The sequence below is a fragment of the Sceloporus occidentalis genome, unplaced genomic scaffold (assembly GCF_023333645.1).
Source record: "Sceloporus occidentalis isolate IW3139 unplaced genomic scaffold, rSceOcc1.0.p SCAF_6, whole genome shotgun sequence".
Classification (NCBI taxonomy): domain Eukaryota; kingdom Metazoa; phylum Chordata; class Lepidosauria; order Squamata; family Phrynosomatidae; genus Sceloporus; species Sceloporus occidentalis.
The window spans coordinates 73944427-73963706 of record NW_028316986.1 but is presented as its reverse complement, the minus strand read 5'-3'; positions in this window follow the sequence as shown (position 1 = coordinate 73963706).

Genomic DNA, 19280 nt, shown 5'->3' with positions numbered 1-19280 from the left:
ATGTTCCTTCTGCCAGCCAGCCCTCTCTGGCCATTTAGTGGCCATGTAATGGCTAGTAGAGAGAGGGCTCTACTCTACTCTCTCTACACTGAGAGAGAGCTGAGAAACACCTGGATATGTGATTATAGCCTGATGCACAAGGACAGAACCATCTTTGAGGACTTCTTGTGGATCTCTGTGAGATCCCAGAAGTCTCAATCACTGTGCATCCAGATGTAGTCAGATAGCTGTTACCATGTATGCTCTCAGAGCACATACATGTTCTAAGCACACATGCCTATATGGGATTTTGTGACTCTGGCAGTAGTGCATCTTAGGCAAACTGGAGCATGTAACCCACATGTATATAAAGGGGAATTTTATTTGACACAGAAGAATAAAAGTTTACAGAAAAGCTGCATTGGGGAACAGCAAATATTAGGATAAAACTTCATAACTGGCAGTACAAGCAAAATACCAACTGAGCACAATTGCTTTAGAATGGGGAAACACTAACTCAAACAAGCAAATTCACCAGGCTGAGAAAGTTTAGGTTAAGACATCTAATCTTTAGGGACTGTGAGGAGGAGGAGGAGGGGTGGAGGAGAGATAAAGAAAGACGTTCAGAAAGGAAGGATAATACAATACCTTCCATAATACACACCCATCCAAAAAAAGGAGGAGCCAGATTTGAAAAGCTGCAATGTGTAGGGAAAGTCCTCCCTGAAAAAATATGACAAACGTTACCTCTCTTTGGTCCCATTGGACCTTCCTGGAAGAGACTGGGGAACATTACACTTCTGATTTGAGCAATGCAAAGAAGACAAACTGATGCTTTCTAGGTCAGGCCAAGATTTTTGGAAGGAGGGGGGAAACGAGGGGGTAGGAGGCAGACACAATCTTCTCAGACGTCTTGGTTGATGTTTCAAGTAGGTCCCATTCCCAGAACAACTACCTTTGGCATCTAGGTCTTTTTTAAAGTATCTGAGGTGGGAAAGACTCCTAAAATTTGCTTAATTCTGTGTATTTCATAGACTTGTATACAGGATATTCCATCATTTTTCTGTGAGAGGGAGTACTGCTATGTTTTGAACAAAAAATAAAGAGAAGTTGAGATGATCATCTTGTGCCCCCAAAATGACAGTTCCCATCTGTGTCATCTATTGTTTATAAGACCTTGTTTGCCAACTGCAGGACGTCACACTGGGAGATAAAGCCAGGAGGTGGGTACGTAAATGATATTTCAATAACTTAATCAATATTCTTGATACACTTCATGGTGTTAAATAATAATGGAGCCACGTTCTTTCAAAAATGGGTATGAACTCTTGGATTTGACTAGATGTGTTTTCCAGCTAACCCTTCAGTGTCCTCAGCCAGACAGTAAAAAAGGGTTCAGTTTTAGAACACATAAACATATATACACGTGCACATATGTGTTTTGGCTGGGGTGTTGTACCAATTTGACCATCTGGGCTATATAACCAGACTCATCTTAGCTGTCCCCCTCATAGTCCCTTGGCCAGTAAATGGGGTGAGGAGGCAAAATGAAAAAGTTAGGGTTTTGGGGGAGGTGTGGTCATTGAGTGAGAGAGGAAAATAATTCTGATCTTCAGAATGTCAAAAATAGAAGACATATGCTGACATCAACTGGACTTGCCTGTATATAGCATGAACAGGATACTGGTCAGCATATCATTAAAATATCTTTGATAACCAGATCCCAAACATCCATGTAATGCTGTTGAGATGCAGGGCCTGGAAGCATGATGTTTATGGCTTAGATGTCCCAGACTCTCTTCCCCAGAAGACCCTTCTGCCAGCAAGCAAAGATCCTTGTATTCAGCAATATATTAACAAATGTGTTGAACTCTGTTTTTAAAATCCATTATTATTATTTAGATGTGTTTGAAAGTTTTTTTAAAAAGTGTTTTTGAAAAACAACACCATACCTTCCAATAGTTTTTTGTAGGTTGTTCAGGTTATGTGGCCATGTTCTAGAAGAGTTTATTCCTGACGTTTCACCAGGATCTATGGCTGGCATCTTCAGAGAATGGCATGGTATTCTTCTGGAATGCCAGAGAGAGTTGGGAATTGGGGGCATTGCATTGCAGTGGTTCTGTTCGTAGCTCTCAGACAGGTTCCAGATGGTGATGCTGGGAGACAGTTATTCCCCTAAAAGGGAGTTAAAATCTGGCTTCCCCCAGGGCACCATTCTGTCTCCCATGCTTTTCAACATTTACATGAAGCCGATGGGTGACATCATTCGGAGACATGGGGCAGGGTGTTACCAGTATGCTGATGACACCCAAATATGTTTCTATGTCTCCAACTGCTGCAGTAACTAAGGATGGCATCTCTCCTCTGAATGACTGTCTTGGGTTGGTAATGGACTGGATGAGGGAAAACACACTCAGGTTGAATCCAGGAAAAATGGAGGTACTGGAAATAGGAAACCCTGGCCCGGGGAAGGAGTTTTGTCAACTGGTCCTGGACAGGGTAACACTTCCCCTAAAGGATTGTGTTCACAGTTTCAGAGTGCTCCTGGACTCCTCCCTCCAGTTGTCATCTCAAGTGGAGGCAACAGCCAGGAGTGCCTGTTACCAACTTTGGTTGATATGCCAGCTGTGCCCCTACCTGGACAGGAAGACCTTGAAGCATTGGTACATGTGCTGATAACCTCTCGTTTTGATTTCTGCAAGGCGCTCTACATGGGGCTACCCTTGTGCCAAGTTTGGAAGCTTCAGTTGATCCAAAATATGGCAGCCAGACTGGTCACTGGTACATCGAGGTTTGATCATATAATATCGGTATTAAAAAATCTGCACTGGCTGCCGATCAGCTTCCGGGCGCAGTACAAGGTGCTGGTTATCACCTTTAAAGTCCTACATGGCTTGGGCCCAGGCTACTTGTGGGAATGCCTCTCCCTATATAGTCCGTCCCACACACTCAGACCATCTGGTAAGCACTTACTACCGACACATAAGACCAGATTGGTGTCTATTTCCTAGAGGACTTTTGTCTCGATCGTTGTAAAATTATGGGATGACCTGTCGGAGGAGATCCATTGTATTACTACTTTAGATGCTTTTAAGAAAGCTATTAAAATGAATCTCTTCTGGTGGGCCTTTCTCATCTGATTCTGTATAAGCAGTCTACCCACGTAGCCTAACCTATCACTGCCATTGGTCCCTGTCCTCTTCTTTAGAAGAAGATATCTTCTTGCCAAATTTTACCCGTATTTTAAGAAATTAGCTTGGAATGTTTTTTTAATGTAGTTTATTGTTTAATCTTTTTAAACATAGTTTATTGTTTAATCTCTTTTTATGTATTGTTTATGTTTTTATAATTGGGTGAAGGGTTGGAATATGGGGTTGTTTCTTTGTTTGATTGTAATTTTAACTGTATCATGTTTTATCCTGATACTGTTGGAATCCGCTTTGATTCCTTGGGAAAAAGCGTAATACAAATAAATTATTATTATTATTATTATTATTATTATTATTATTTACCCAACTCTCTTCCATGCCAGCATTCTCTGAAGATGCCAGCCACAGATGCTGATGAAACGTCAGGAATAAACTCTTTTAGAACATGGCCACATAGCCTGAAAAACCCACAAAAAACTATGGTTTATGAAGTTGTATTGGTGCAGCTTAGTTACATTCCTCTAACTACTTTACCAAAACAGCCCTGTTTTTAGATTTCTATAACAAATAATTTTGATTCATCTTCTGTGACAGAAAATTAAAGTCACGAATATCAGTGAGTTAAATGCTGCACCACCCAAACTAGAACACCTCCATGTTTTTTAAGGCCCAAGTAGAAAGCATGAGTGTGGCTTTGATATTTTCTTTTTCTTTTAAAAAAGTATTTGCAGAAAGAAGCTTTAAAGAGCTGCCACTTTATTATTCAAAAGAAGCTTGCCAGAAAGAATTATGCTGGATTTTGTCCAATAAATAAATTTTACAGACTTTTAAAAGAGATCACTTTGAGATGAATGGAAATATTCCGGGAATTAAAAGCTAGTCTATTCAGCTATCAATTATATTGTCACTTTAATGCCATGTGCTTTATGTTAATGATGCATACAAATAAAAAGGGAACTGTACAAGGAAATGATTTGTCTTAACCATCATACTGGTGTGAGGCCAGAGTGTTTTAAAAACAAGATCACTGTTACCCCTCAGAGTCTGCACCATGAGTAATGGTATATGGAGACATATTTTAGAGTAGAGCAGCTTCTATTCTTGCTTTTATGCAGTAGTCCACTCATGGGTTTCACACCACACACCACTAAAGAGGTCTGGCCCAAGTCACTTTGCCTCCTGAGGCTAACATGAGATGGAGCTTCCAGTGTCAGTATGTCGAGCTGATTGTGTGAAAGGAGTTCCCATAAACATATAGCCACATATGGGTATGGATATTTTTCCTGTGGTTGGCTTGAGTCCCCAAAGGTTAGCAATTTGGCCAGAGGTACTCTCACATTGGGGCATGTGGCTTTCGCATTTAGTTTTGTTCCCTCCTCATGAATGTTAGGCACCCATGAAGAAGAGTAAAAAAAATCACACTATACCATGGAGAGTCTTGATCCCTATTGCAATTTACTGCCAGGCAACCCAATGAGCAGGGCATGCTCTCCCATCTCTACATCTATTGCAGCAGTAGGCAACAGCTGCTTAGATTGCTTAGAATAATAATACTGGCCACTATTCTACATCACTACTTAGTTACCATAAGTATCTTAAGTAACCTCTTCTCCCCCCATCCCAAACTTGACAGAAACATCACTTACCTTGCTCTGGTCTCTGCCAGAATTACCCTCCTTCTCTCATTGCAACTGATGTCTGGTAAAGTAGGTTTGGGGAAGGAGTTATGATTGTGTCAATAGTTTCACAGTCACGAACGAGTAGTGCTTGTGCATGTAACTCCTGAAGCCCATCATCAGTCTCCCAAGGTGCCTCCCTCATCCAATTAAAAACAAATTGGCAATGTTTAGGCACCTTTTCACCTGAAAGAAGAGTCAAGAGAGAGGTCTTTTGAAATGGAATGGGGGATGAAGGGGGTATGTAGACACGTAATTTAGCTTTTGTGTGAGGATACAGTAATATTAATGTTTACGTGACATAGCCTTTAGGCACACTGGGAGCAGCAAACATTGCTTTCCCAGAGCTTGGAAACATTACTTTCTGACTTCTTCTTGTTGTTGTGTGCCTTCAAGTCATTTCCGACAGATGGCAACCCTAAAGTGAACCTATCATGGGGTGTTCTTGACAAGATTTGTTCAGAGGAAGTTTGCCCTTGTCTTTCCCTGAGGCTGGGAGCATGTGACTTGCCCAAGGATACCCAGAAGGTCTCATGACTGAGCAGGGAATAAAACCCTGGTCTCCAAACCACTCAAACCACTACACCACAAGGATTACAGCTCCTGTAATCCCTAATGGTCACACTGATGGAAGATTCTAGGAGTAGTTCTCCAAAAGGTAGAGAAGTTTGTTCCTCCATTTCAGAAACTTGCTTACTGTTAGAATCCTGTTAGTATTCTACCAGATAGTGTTTGTAGTGTAGTATAGTAGTTGGGGGATGATGGGGCTTTAGCTGCAGTAGAAGAGTAGATAGTGATGGTAGTGCATACCAGGGCCAGGTGTCTTATCTAGTGGCCTTGAAAGCCTGGCTCTCCGAGCGCTCAGAGCTGGGGAATGTGCTTTCACTTTTGTGGGAACCAGGAGGGGCTTCGCTTGGCGGGTTTCTGCTTGGGAGGGGATTTGGCTTTTGGGAATTCTGTTCCTTTGTCTTTGGGGAGGGTGTGGTCAGTCTCAGCTAAGAAGCTGAGTGAGGCACATGTCTGATTCTGGATCTATCAATAAAGTGCTGTTGATTATATCAATCAAGCTGACTGGTTGATTGTCTGGAATTCTGGGTGCTAACTCTGACAGTTAGCTGAGACTCCTTATACCAATTTCTGCAACAACCATGACGGACCAGGAGGCTAAAGGGGAAACTGCATCCTCCAAAGAAAGCCAAACGACCGAGGCTGTGGGGGACACTCAGACTGAGGCTCGAGGAACTGGGGCAGCGCCAAGGGTGGTGAGACAGCAGTTGCCACAGACCCCACTGGCACCAGGGCAGTGGTTTGGCCTGCCAGTGGCGCCACCCCGAACGAAAGAGCGAAGGCGTGCTACACGCTGGTCGGACTGGGACACCGGCTTCACGCAGCCGCTGCAACTGCCTCCTGGGGAAGAAGCCGACTTAGAAACGCAGGTACAGCAGCTGACGGTGGACATGGAGGGGGTCCAGGGCACCCTGGCCACGATCCTAGAGGTCCTCCAACGGCTCACTGGTGAAGGAGGAGGGGGAGCAGGAGCAGGAGCAGGTGCAGGACCGGCCCCTGCCCCAGCAGTGGTGCTCCCAGGGGCTGGAGCTGGCGCGGGAGCTGGGGAGGAAGAGGCTTTGCCCCAGGGTCCCCCACCGGCGGCACCCCCCCAAGACAGAGTGCACGAGGTCCAAGCCAGGAGGCTGGGAGTCAAGTTTGATGGGGATCCCCACACCCTGCCCTACTTCCTATCGCAAGTGGCGGACCATATGGAGGAGTGGGGACCCACCTTCCCCAACGAGGCAGCCAAAGTAAAGTGTGTGGCTAGACATCTCAAAGGGGAGGCTGCGAACTGGCTGGTACAGCTATACGACTGCCAGGCCACTGAGCTGAGAAGCCTAGCAGAATTCATGAGAGCTCTAAGGGCCAGATTTGAAGACCCCTTTCGGGCTAGCATTGCCTTGGCTGAACTTAAGGCTTTGGATCAGGGATCCAGGTCGGTGTCTGAATATGCAATGGAATTCAGGAGATTGGTGGCACAAGTGCCTGACTGTACGGAGGGAATGAAGATTCAGTACTTTAAAGAGGGACTGCGTCCTGAGATTGTGAGATGGGCCCTCACCAGAGGCAACCCCCCCACCGCGATGGAGTGGATCAGATTGGCTGGAGAGGCGGAGGCCATTCAGCAAGAGGTCAAGATGCTGTCTCGGAGGAGAGAAAAAGATTCCAAAGGGAAGGGAAACAGGGCCCCAGCACCGAAAGCTAAAGGGCAAGGAAGCTCTGCGGAGAGTGAGTGGGAGAAAAGGCGCAGGCTGGGCCTGTGTTTGAAATGCGGCAATAAAGGCCACTTAATTGCAGCCTGTCCAGACAAAGGCCAGGAGAGGAAACCCAACCCCTCACAGACCCCCCCTGGCAAAGCAGCGAAAGGGGGAAAAAGCAAGCCAGAGAAGAAGACCCCAGCTGATCGCAGCCTGCAAGCAGCGGAGGAAGGGGAGTCTGAAGTCTGGACAGACAGTGGGAGTTCGGAGCCTGAGGAGGGGCCTTTAAACTACCAGAGCCTGCCTTAGAAAGCGGCGAAAGGCGGGCTGATGGAACTGAGAGCCGCGTGCGAATGGTGAGTGGGGGTGTCCCCCTATTTTCATTGACTGTGACTTTGATGGTGGGGTCAAAGAAAAGGGCCATGCAACTAATTGCAGCCATTGACTGTGGGTGCACCAGGTGCTTAATAAACCCGGCTGTAGTCAGCAGTTTGGACATTGCAACTCACCCCTTGCAAGAGCCCATACCCTTTACCCAGATGGATGGGTCTCTGATGGGTGGGCAAGCAGCAGAGAGGAAAACCGCCCCGTTGTGGCTTGGGGTGGCAGACCATTGGGAACAACTTCAGCTGGTGGTGGGGCCCACCTACAACTATCATTTGATGCTGGGAATTGACTGGTTGCATCACCACAACCCCTCTTTAAGGTGGAGGGACAGACAATTGATTTTTGATGATCCAGTCTGCAGAGAGCATTGCCTGGACCAGGCTGTTGTGCTTCCTCCTCTCTTCCCGCCGGTGCCACGCCCGGGGTTGACCCCAAAGGAGGTGGCTGCCCATTTAGAGACTGTGCAAGGAGATGGGATCATGGACTGTGTTGGGGAGGGAGCAGTCTCCTTCCCTCAGTGCTATCAAGATTTGCAGGGGGTTTTTGAAGCTAAGGAATGTGATGTGCTGCCTCCACATAGAGAGACGGATTGCGCCATTGAAATAGAGCCGGGGGCGCCGTTGCCTAAACCTAAGTTGTACTCGATGACCCCAAGGGAACTCACCACCTTAAAGGAGTTTATTGAGAAAAACTTGGCCCGGGGATTTATTAGACCATCAACCTCGACTTTTGCCGCTCCTGTCTTCTTCAGGGAAAAGAAGGATGGCTCTTTACGGTTGGTCACAGACTACCGTAACTTGAATGGGATTTGTAGTACCAACAAATACCCCTTGCCATTAATGAAAGACATGCTGGGACGGTTGGTCACGGGCAAGATTTTTACCAAGCTGGATTTGAGAGATGCTTACTACCGTGTTCGCATCAAAGAGGGGGATGAATACAAGACTGCATTTAATTGCCCCCTGGGGGCATTTGAGTACCTAGTTCTCCCTTTTGGCCTTGCGGGGGCGCCAGGGATTTTCATGAGGCATATTAACGAGGTACTACATGACCTATTGTTTGAAGGGGTCCTGGTATACCTGGATGATGTGCTAATTTACTCCAAAGACTTGGATAGCCACATTAAGTTAGTCCGGGAGGTACTCAAGAGACTGTTGGATAATCAGCTGTATGTGAAACTATCAAAATGTCATTTCCACACAGAAAGACTGGACTTTTTGGGGTATAGGGTTTCTAACCAGGGCATAGAAATGGATCCTGCTAAAGTGCAAACTGTACTAGACTGGGCGCCCCCTAGAAACCGCAAGGATGTTCAGAGGTTCTTGGGCTTTGCCAACTTCTACAGACAATTCATTCCTGATTTCGCCAGAATTGCATTACCCATAACTGACCTACTTAAAACTAAGTCTTTGGAGAAGAAAGGGGGAGAGGCACCAAAGGGGAGCAAGGGACCCAAGCCTTCTTCTCCAATTCGGTGGTCTGAGGAGTGCCAACGGGCTTTCGACCAATTGAAGTTGTTGTTCAGTAATGAACCCATTTTGCTTCACCCTGACCCAGATAGGCCCTTTGTTGTGCAAGTGGATGCAAGTGACTTTGCCATGGGCGCGGTATTATTGCAAAGGGACTCAGATGATAAACTAAGGCCCTGTGCTTACCTGTCTAGAAGGTTCCAAAAGGCTGAGTTATCTTGGCCTTGCTGGGAGAAAGAGGCTTATGCCATAAAACACGCCTTAGAAAGTTGGCGGCAGTTCTTAGAGGGGGCTCCACAACCTTTTGAGGTGTGGACGGACCACAGGAATTTGGAGGCATTGCAAACTCCTCGAAAACTGACCCCCAAACAGAGAAGGTGGGCCAAGGACTTTTATAAATACAAGTTCAAGTTGAAATTCTTCCCTGGGCGCCAAAACATTTTGGCTGATGCACTTTCCAGGTTGCCACAACATGAGGGGAAAGAGGCCGTTCCACTGGAAACTATCTTCTCCCCTGAACAGTTGGGCCTAGCAGTAATTACTCGCAGCAAGGCCAAGGCTTCATCACAGCCCCCTGCACAGGCTAAGTCTGAAACCCTGCTGGATGACATTCTGCTACGGATCCAGCAGGTGGCAGAGGCGGATGACTGGCTACTGAGCCACAAGGACTTGCTGTCTCGTAATGCACAGGGACTGTGGGTAAAGAATTCTAGAATCTATGTCCCTGCTTCCATGAGAGTGGACATTTTAAAGCTCTGCCATAATTCTAAAGCTGCTGGACATTGGGGTTATCTGAAGACTTGGCACAAACTACGCAACACTTATTGGTGGGAAGGTGTGCGTGCTGATGTGGATGCTTTTGTAAAAAGTTGCTCTGTTTGTGCTAGGGCCAAGCCTGTTGTGGGAAAGCCCAGAGGTTTACTGCACCCTTTGCCCACGCCGGACTCACCCTGGAAACACATTGCTATGGACTTTATAACTGATTTGCCACCAAGTAAAGGCAGAGACACCATTTGGGTGGTAGTGGACTTGTTTTCTAAACAAACCCATTATGTTGCTTGCAAGGGGATGCCTTCAGCTTCAAAGTTAGCTGACCTTTTCATTGCCTATATATATAAATATCACGGATTGCCTGATAGAATAATTTCGGATAGGGGCAGTACCTTCACCTCTAAGTTTTGGAGGGTACTGCAGAAAAAATTGGGGGTTCAATTGGCCCTCAGCACGGCCTATCATCCTGAGACGGATGGGCAATGTGAAAAAACGAACATGGCCCTTGAGAGGTACCTTCGGTCCTACACTAATTATTTGCAGGATGATTGGTATGACTTGCTCCCTCATGCAGAGGTAGCTTTCAATAGTGCTGTCCATAGGAGCACTGGGCAGTCTCCTTTTTTGATTAACTATGGATTTGAACCTAAGTTGCTGCCTTCATTGCCTGCTGAGAAGTCTGACCCTGTTGCGGTAACTCAATGGTCTGAGAAGGTCAAGGGAGCCTGGCCCATGATTACTAAAGCACTGCAGGACGCCAAGCGTCAGTACAAAAAGTATGCGGACAGGAAAAGGTCTGATGGTTGGGACATTAAGCCTGGGGACATGGTCTACCTGTCCACAAAAAATTTAAAGTCCAGGTTTCCTTCGAAGAAGTTGGGTCCTAAGTACATTGGCCCTTTCCCTGTTAAAAGACTGGTGAATGATGTCACTGCCGAACTCATTCTTCCCAAGTCCTATCGTCATCTTCACCCCGTTTTTCATTTCAGGTTGTTGAAACCAGATCGGAGCACGGACCAATGGAAGACCAAGGACTGTCAGCCTCTACCCATGGTGATTGATGGGCAACAACACTTTGAAGTTGCAAAAATTTTGGACTCTAGGTTGCATAAGGGCAAACTCCAGTATCTCATTCGCTGGAAGCATTTTCCTGTTGATCATGATGAATGGGTTTCTGTTGCTCATGTTAATGCGCCTGATTTAGTGGCTCGTTTTCATGCACAGTACCCTGACAAGCCTTCTCTTTCTGCTGTCACTTGATTTAGTTTTCTGCTGTCTTTTGGGGTAGGGGGGGTTTCCTTTTTTTCGGGGGGCTGACTGTTAGAATCCTGTTAGTATTCTACCAGATAGTGTTTGTAGTGTAGTATAGTAGTTGGGGGATGATGGGGCTTTAGCTGCAGTAGAAGAGTAGATAGTGATGGTAGTGCATACCAGGGCCAGGTGTCTTATCTAGTGGCCTTGAAAGCCTGGCTCTCCGAGCGCTCAGAGCTGGGGAATGTGCTTTCACTTTTGTGGGAACCAGGAGGGGCTTCGCTTGGCGGGTTTCTGCTTGGGAGGGGATTTGGCTTTTGGGAATTCTGTTCCTTTGTCTTTGGGGAGGGTGTGGTCAGTCTCAGCTAAGAAGCTGAGTGAGGCACATGTCTGATTCTGGATCTATCAATAAAGTGCTGTTGATTATATCAATCAAGCTGACTGGTTGATTGTCTGGAATTCTGGGTGCTAACTCTGACACTTACCCCTTGCCACTACTCTAGTCATATAATGAGGTCACTGACCAGCCCAAATCTCGCTGTCCCTTCTCTATTGAGAGGAAGACTAATCTTAGCAGAAGAAAAAACAGGTCATTTTATTCAGTCAGAGTGAGAGTACTTGCCCAGCCAAGCTTCAAGGTCAAGTCTTCCCTTGGGCCTCCTCTATCTATATGAATTAAATGGCTTCTGCAGGAATATGAAACACTGTAAATACATCATTGTTAGTGCATGTTCTCAGCAAGGTTTTAGGAGCACTGAACATGCAGCTACTTGTAATGAGACTCGGTTCCCAGTCATTTCACCGCAATAGCTACTTAGCCTCAATTACAGCCATGGCTTCTCATTATTCCTTAGGTTACTGAGTTATTACCTTCTAGGAGAACAATTATTTATTTTTTACCACCTTGCATAGGAGAGGCTTGTCACAAAATTTTGAAGCATCCATTTTCATTTTCAAAGCAGGGGAGGCCTAGCAAAGGAACCTTGGACCCTTTGACACTAAATAATTGTAACCCTGGAGTTCACTTTAGCTGTCAAGACACTATGCTATTGAATCTTTTAGGAAGGGACCAGAGAACTCCATTTGTGCCTCACAAAAGTACAACCTCCAGGATTCCATGGGATGTTGTCATGGCAATTAACATGGAATCATAGTGTTATAAATGTGTAGTGTGAAAAGGCCCCATGTCCCTGTCAATTTTCATGACTCTGTTCATCAGCATTTCACATGACTCAGGGGTGATTTGACACAGGAACCGTGGCTCAGGCTTATGATCACTCTTTTTTTCCTGCCTTTGGTTGCATCAACACTGCAAAAATAATGTTGTTTGAAACCACTTTAAGTTCTGTAGCTCCATCCTATGGAATTCTGAGTTCGGTAGTTTTACAAGGTCTTTAGCCTTCTCTGCCAAAGAGTGCTGGTGCCTCACAAAACTAAAAATCCCAGGATTGTGTAAAATGGAGCCATGACAGTGGTATCAAACTGCATGATTTCTACAGTGTAGATGCACCCTTTGTGATCTCTTGCCATCTCATGTCCTGAATCTATTTTCAGTCTTCTCTGTCCTTTAGCCATTAATACCTGGGCAATAGATGGACATAGTAGTATTGTGATATTGTGATTTTATTGAATATGTTGTAATGTGTATGTTTTTTATGCTGTGATCCTGCCTCAATCCGCAGGGAGAGGCGGGAAAATATAAATAAACATTTTATTTATTTATTATTTATAATCCAAGGTATATTAAACTCTTTCATCAGAGCTTAGAAAAATGACTTTTGAGAGCTGCAGTGAGTAGAATCCATCTTGCCGAGAAAATTTTGGAATTTGCAATAAATAAAATCTCTTATTTCCCAGTGAAAGCTATGAAACTTAAGTATAAACAATTAACTTTGAATGACCTTAAATGCGCTTAATTGCTCATGTAGGAGATCTCCTGACCTGAGACAGCAAGGCAGGGCTGCTCAGTTCTAATGCACATGTCTGAGATGAAATATTTTCCACTCAGGAATAAATCACCAAAGCTTTCATGTGGGGAATTCTCCCTCTGTACTGTTACTTGTGTGAAAATTGCTTCCCATGTGGAAAAAAAAATCATGTGAAAAATGAGACTTCCAACTGTGTGTTTTCTCTGATGTGGTACATTTTGCATATAAGGCACACTTTCCCCATCCATGCCCTGTTGAACAATTTTGCTCCTGGTGTGAAAACTGGCAGAGTCACTGCTTGAGGCCTGTCACATCCCAGTGAAGTATGTTTGTGTTAGGGATGAGTGGGAATTTTGCTTGCCTCATTTTTATGAGAACTTTCCCAAGTTCTCTTTACGAATTTGACAGAAAGAACTTTGCTGTTGCTTTTTAAACCAAACCCCAAATTGTCAGGCATGGGCCTACTGCCGTTTAATTCCTCGTAGCCAATGTATATTCAACAATGTTTGCACAAAGTATCTAGTTTTTTTACTCTTTTATATATTACCTGTGCCATCTAGAAGGAACTGCACTAGTTTATTTATCATCAAAAATGCAGCTATTGGAGGACAGGGCCAAAATGAAGGTATTTGCCCCTCCAGACAAAAATCCTGTTTCACCAAATGAATATTTCTTTCTGTTCCCAAATTTCCAGAATTGCAGAGAGTGAGGAACTGACAATTGTTTATAACTAGAATTTCTAATCTCTGCTGTGTTTGCATTTCCTTGGTAACATTTCCTGTTCCTTTTCTTTGGATGCCTAAACTATATTTTTAAATAGTTGGCTGATGTTTTAACTTTCTGCAGTGCTAGAAATTTGAGGACTGAAGGAAAACCATGGATGGTCTACAACCCTCCTCATTACTAACCCATCACTGTCACTATTAGTATTGTGACATTGACAAATACACAAAATTTTTCTCTGATTCCCTATACCTCAGATTATCATAATTATCATTAAGTGAGCTATTCTTCTGGAGTCCCCTGCTCTCAGTCATAGTGTGGCAGACCACATGGCCGCCACACACATTGCACACAGATGCTTTGGGTGGATGCACAGAAGCAATCACTCAATCAATCCCTTGTCCTTTCCCATTTCCTCTCCCTCAAACCATTACTCTAAATCTCATGACTGAACAAAAGGCATGCAATGAAATGCCTCCTCATCCAGACTCTCTTCCAGATTTCATAACAACCCAATCAGTCTAAGTGCATGCCCTGTGCCACTGCTTGGAGCAGCCAGTAAGTCAGTTCTCTCCCAAATAGTCCTAGTTATTTACTTACAACTGTTAAAACAATGATAGTTAAAAATTAACAGCGTACAAAAGTTAAAAAGCAATTAAGCCAGCATAAATTTTGAAACCAGTTAAAAGCTGGTTAAAAAAATAAAACAACAACAAATAAATATGACTGGTGGATGTTGATGAAGGGGCGGCATTCTAAATGTAATAATAATAATAATAATAATAATAATAATAATAATAATAATATATTTGTACCTTGCCTCTCCCTGCGGATCGAGGCAGCTTACATACATAAAACATGTTACATAATACAGAGTTCATAAAGTAACATAACATGGGACATGATAAGGGCAAAAAACATATTAGGGTTCTAAAAACAGGTGCAACAGTCAGCAAGGGAAGGCCAGCCAGAAGAGATCTGTCTTGATGGCTTTTTTAAAAAAAACCAACTATTAAGGTTCGTAATTTGACTGACCTCCTCCGACAGGCAATTCCATGGGTTAGGAGTGGCCGATGAGAAGGTCCTCTGGGAAACTGTAGCCAATGTTGTTTTAATAGGCTTTAATAGGTTCTTCCCAGAGGACCTGAGCATGTGGGGTGGATTATAAGGAGGAAGGCGTTCCCTTAGATATGCTGGACCCAAGCCATGTAGGGCTTTAAAGGTAATGACCAACATCTTGTATTTTGAAGAAAAATGTTATAGGTCTTTCCAGGAGACCTCATGCATAAGGACACTTCTTCTAATGAGGACAAATACTGAAACAGCCCATATGAAACCGATGCATCATTTTATAACACCTCTTTCTAAGCATTTATTTCCCCTGCCCTTCAGAGAATAGCTCATCTCTACAAAAGCAATTTAAGATCCAGACTGCAGTTCTAATTAAAAATATGACGCATCTTCCCTCACCTCCTCCATAGGTTTGGTCGTTCCTATGATTTCTCCCAAAGGATGGCTTTCTCTTTTAAAGCTTGTCCTAGGCAGAGGCTCTCAGCATCTTTACATATGCAGATCATCAAGTTAATCAACAAAGGCAGGTTAGGCAAGAGTAAATATGCATCTCACTAGTCTGGGTTTGCAGGTGCTAATATTTAGTGGAATTGTGTATGATGATGTTTTAAGATACTAAACTGTAATGGGCAATGTCTGTGCTGTTAACATTTTGAGACTGCACTCTTATGGTCCGTGCAAGAGTAAAGATAGAGGTCCACTCTTAAAGAGGTAGAATTGACTTCAGATTACCTCACCTTTAGCTTCTCTTGACCCCCTTCATACATTTTCTTCCAGGAGAAACTTCAAATTTTCTGTTTGAGTGAAATCTGCTGACAACCAAGGGGTCAGTATGAAAAATCAAAACTTTCTTGGGTTCTCCCAAAATTGAGTGTATGTTTAGCTTGAAACAGAATTCTCAAAGTACCTTTGCATTTTTCTTTCGGTGAAATTTCAGTGACATTTTTACTTTTCGAAACAACCCTCTTGCATTAAATGACCTGACAGCTGTCTTCTACTGTCTTCAAGGCCAAATAATAATAATAATAATAATAATAATAATAATAATAATATCAAGGTTACTTGATGATGATTATTACTATGATGATAAAAGTAATAGCAGCATTAAGAACTCTCTCTCTCTCTCTCTCTCTCTATATATATATATATATATCTTACACCACTTTCTTTTTTGTTTCTATTAGCATGGATTTTCAATAGCGTTTTTAATAACAGCAGAAGTAAGTATCAGCATAACGATATACAAGCATCTATAATAATAAAATACCTGAAAATGAGACATAAAAGAAATGCAGATAGAAATACTGTATTAGAGACCTTAGCATCATAAAAGGCCCTTGTACATTTGGAAATAATTGGGTTTCTGTACAAAAATTAATAAAAAGGCATCTAGTTATTCACAAATGTATTCCACTATCATCTTTTTCCTTTTCACACAGACATAATTAGTTAGCTTTGCCATAAGGGTTATTTTCCACATCATTTCAAACCATTCAATCTAACTTGGAACTTTTGTTTACCTTTAATATTCAGCCTAGAAACTTGAGTAGTGGTAACTATATATATAAAAAAACACTATTTATTTTGCTATTGCTGGATTGTTATGCCAATAAGAATGAATCTTGCATATTATGGATGAAGAAAACTACATATGTTTATGTTTTAGTGGGTGGGGGGGGGAGAGGGTGCCATTATGTATTTTGATTTTCATGACTTATAAATCTAGTATCCTTTTAACATATCTGGGTGTTAAATTAGTAATAGCTCATAGCCCTGCTGTCCATACTTATGACTGTTTATAGGCTGTACCTCATTCTTGACAAATATGTTTGCTTCAATAACAGTTATTTAGGAGAACTATGAATTATTCAAACTCATTTTTTCTACAAGGAAAAGAAACTCAAATGAGAATTTGCTTCTTGTCATCACAGTTGTTGGATTGTACAAATGCCGGTATAGCTGGGTGTTTCTTGCTCAGCTTTCTGAGTGTTTTCAAAGAATGTTGTAGAGCAGAGCAGCTGAAAACTGGATGAAAATGACAGAAATTGGAATGGTCGATGGAAGCAGTCTGGTCAATTTGCACCCTCTTGCTAGGATCTGGGTCAGAATGTTTTTGGACTAGAACTCCCAGACTTTCCAAGGCAGCATGATTATGCTGGCAGTTCTAGTTCAAAGCAATTGGTTTTCAAAGCTCTGCTTAGTCCTTGGAAACATGCATATTAAAAACAAATGTTCCAGTTTCCCCCAGTTTTGCCCTCAGCTTACTTCAATTGCTCCAAAAAGTGAGTTCAAAGGTGCAAAAGTAGCTTACACTCAGCGAACTGAGCAGAGGCAAGAGGGGACAGTCTTCCCCATTCCAGTAGGATCAGGCAAGAGAAAACTGCTGTGGCCTCTCCTAGCTCATGTGCTCTTTTCTAATTAACTTTTCCCATCTTGACTTCACTCTAATGTTGCTTGGCCATATGTATCCTAATTTTCATCTGTGAAATGTTCGTGGGTATGCATGAAACAGAGCCTTCTCAGTAGCTGCTTCCAACTTTTGGTACTTTCTCCTCAGAGAGCTAGGGTGGCTTCCTTTATGAAATGTTCCTGTTCTCACAGGCTACTAGGAACAGATTATAAAGGCTTTCAATAGTGTGCTATTTTTTTATTTCCATTTTTTGTCTTTTTAATGGTTTGCTTAAAATGGTCTTAATTTTTAGACTGTTTGATCACATTTTAACAATTTTAAGACATGTTACGACTGTTTTTGTAAATGCTTTTGTCTGTATTTGTTTTAATATTTGTAAACTGTCTTCGTATTTAAAAAATGGCTGGAAATAAGTGAATTCACCACCACCATCCTTACAGCTCTCTTTTTAAAAACGTATCAGCTGTGTCCTTTGGAGGCTGAAATGTCCAGAAATTAAATTACAATCAGGCCGGAAATTAAAAACAGCAAACAAGCCATTTTATTACATTAAAAAGCACAGAATGAAAAGGATCGAGTGGAACATGGCTGGCACCATCCAGAATGTGACCAGTGCCCATATGTAAGCTGTCATCTGCCTTCCGAATGTATGTTGAACCCAAACATATGGTGAAAAAAGGCTAAAAGCATTCAGCAAAAAGTGTTTTATATATTCTGCAATTTATTATTGCACTGAAATATTTACACAACATGGTTTCTCCAGAACTGGGCAGATCGTGAAAGCAACTGCTTGCTTCTTCCCTTTCATGGAAGTGTATAGAAATTCAAATTTATAACCTAGGGGGCTATATTCTACAGCTTGTTTGGATAACTACAATGTTTTGTAACTCTTCCAAAAACAGAGTGAAATTGCTCCACACATACACACAAAGAAATTAGCGTGATCTTGAACTTTCACAAAACTTTCCCAAGGCACTGTAGTCTGCAGCCCCTTTTCATTACAGTCAGGCTTTGCTTGAGAGTTCTGTGAAAGTTAGCACTACTACAATGCATGGAAAATAAGAGCAGCACAAGAGAGGCTGTAGCCTTGTACAGTTAAGCCCTAAGAGGAAAGCAAAAGAAGATTCAAAACATTCAGCATTGAGAAGCATCTTATGTGGTGTACTATATGTGGAATGAAAACAAGAGCCCAAAGATGTATTACTGGTGCTTTTAAGCATTATTTAAATCAGACTTAATTAGCTGTGAAATTTGCTGGGACCAGATTTTTAGCATTTTTGATATAGTTTATGTTGCTGTTTGCAAAACTGAACCGTACCAAACTGCTTTCATGTAACACAACAGCACAGTCTATGAATTCGAAGATGAACCACTACAGAAGCATTAAGAAACTGAATGAACACACAAACATGCACACATACACATTTTAAGGATCATAACAGGGCAGCCCGGAAGGAAGCCAAGCATGCTCCGCCCATGCTGTCCCATCCCATTCTCATGAGGAGAAGGACAGGGTGGCCCTGAGCCTGCTCCCCGCTATGCCCTCCCTTCCTTCTTCTAATCAGGAGAATGATGGGGTGGCCTGAGCAAGGCCAAGTGTGTGCCTCTCCTGTGCCATCCCATCCTTCTTCTCATAAGGTGAACAATGGGGCAGTCCCCCCATGCTCTGCCATCTCATCTCGTCCCATCCCGTCCCGTCCCATTCCAAACCATCCCATCCCTTCTCCTTAAGAGGAGAGGAAAGGGTGGCCCCGAGGGAGCCCAAATGCGTGCCCCACATGCCATCATGTCCCGTCTTTCTCCTCATGAGCAGAAGGATTGGGCAGCTCCAAGGGAGCCGAAGTGTGCTACCCCTGGAAGCCCTACCCTCCAGAGTCCTGCCCCCCACACCAGGTGACACTAGGAGCTAGGAAGCCATTGGGTGCTCCAAAACTTTTGAACATGGAGTGAGTGCTAATATATTGAGCTCGCACTGAAGTATTCTTGGATACTGACTCTGGCCTTTCCATCATCAAGGAGTAACCTGGCATAGTCTGACACACATTCTAGACTTTAGGAAAGCTGATTTCAGTAAGGCCTTTGAAAAGGCATTCTTGCAAACAAGCTAGTAAAATGTGAGTTAGACTAAGCAACTGCTAAGTGGATTTGTAATTGGTTGACTGGCCGAACTCAAAGGGTGCTCAGCAATGACTCCTCTTCATCCTGGAGAGAAGTGACCAG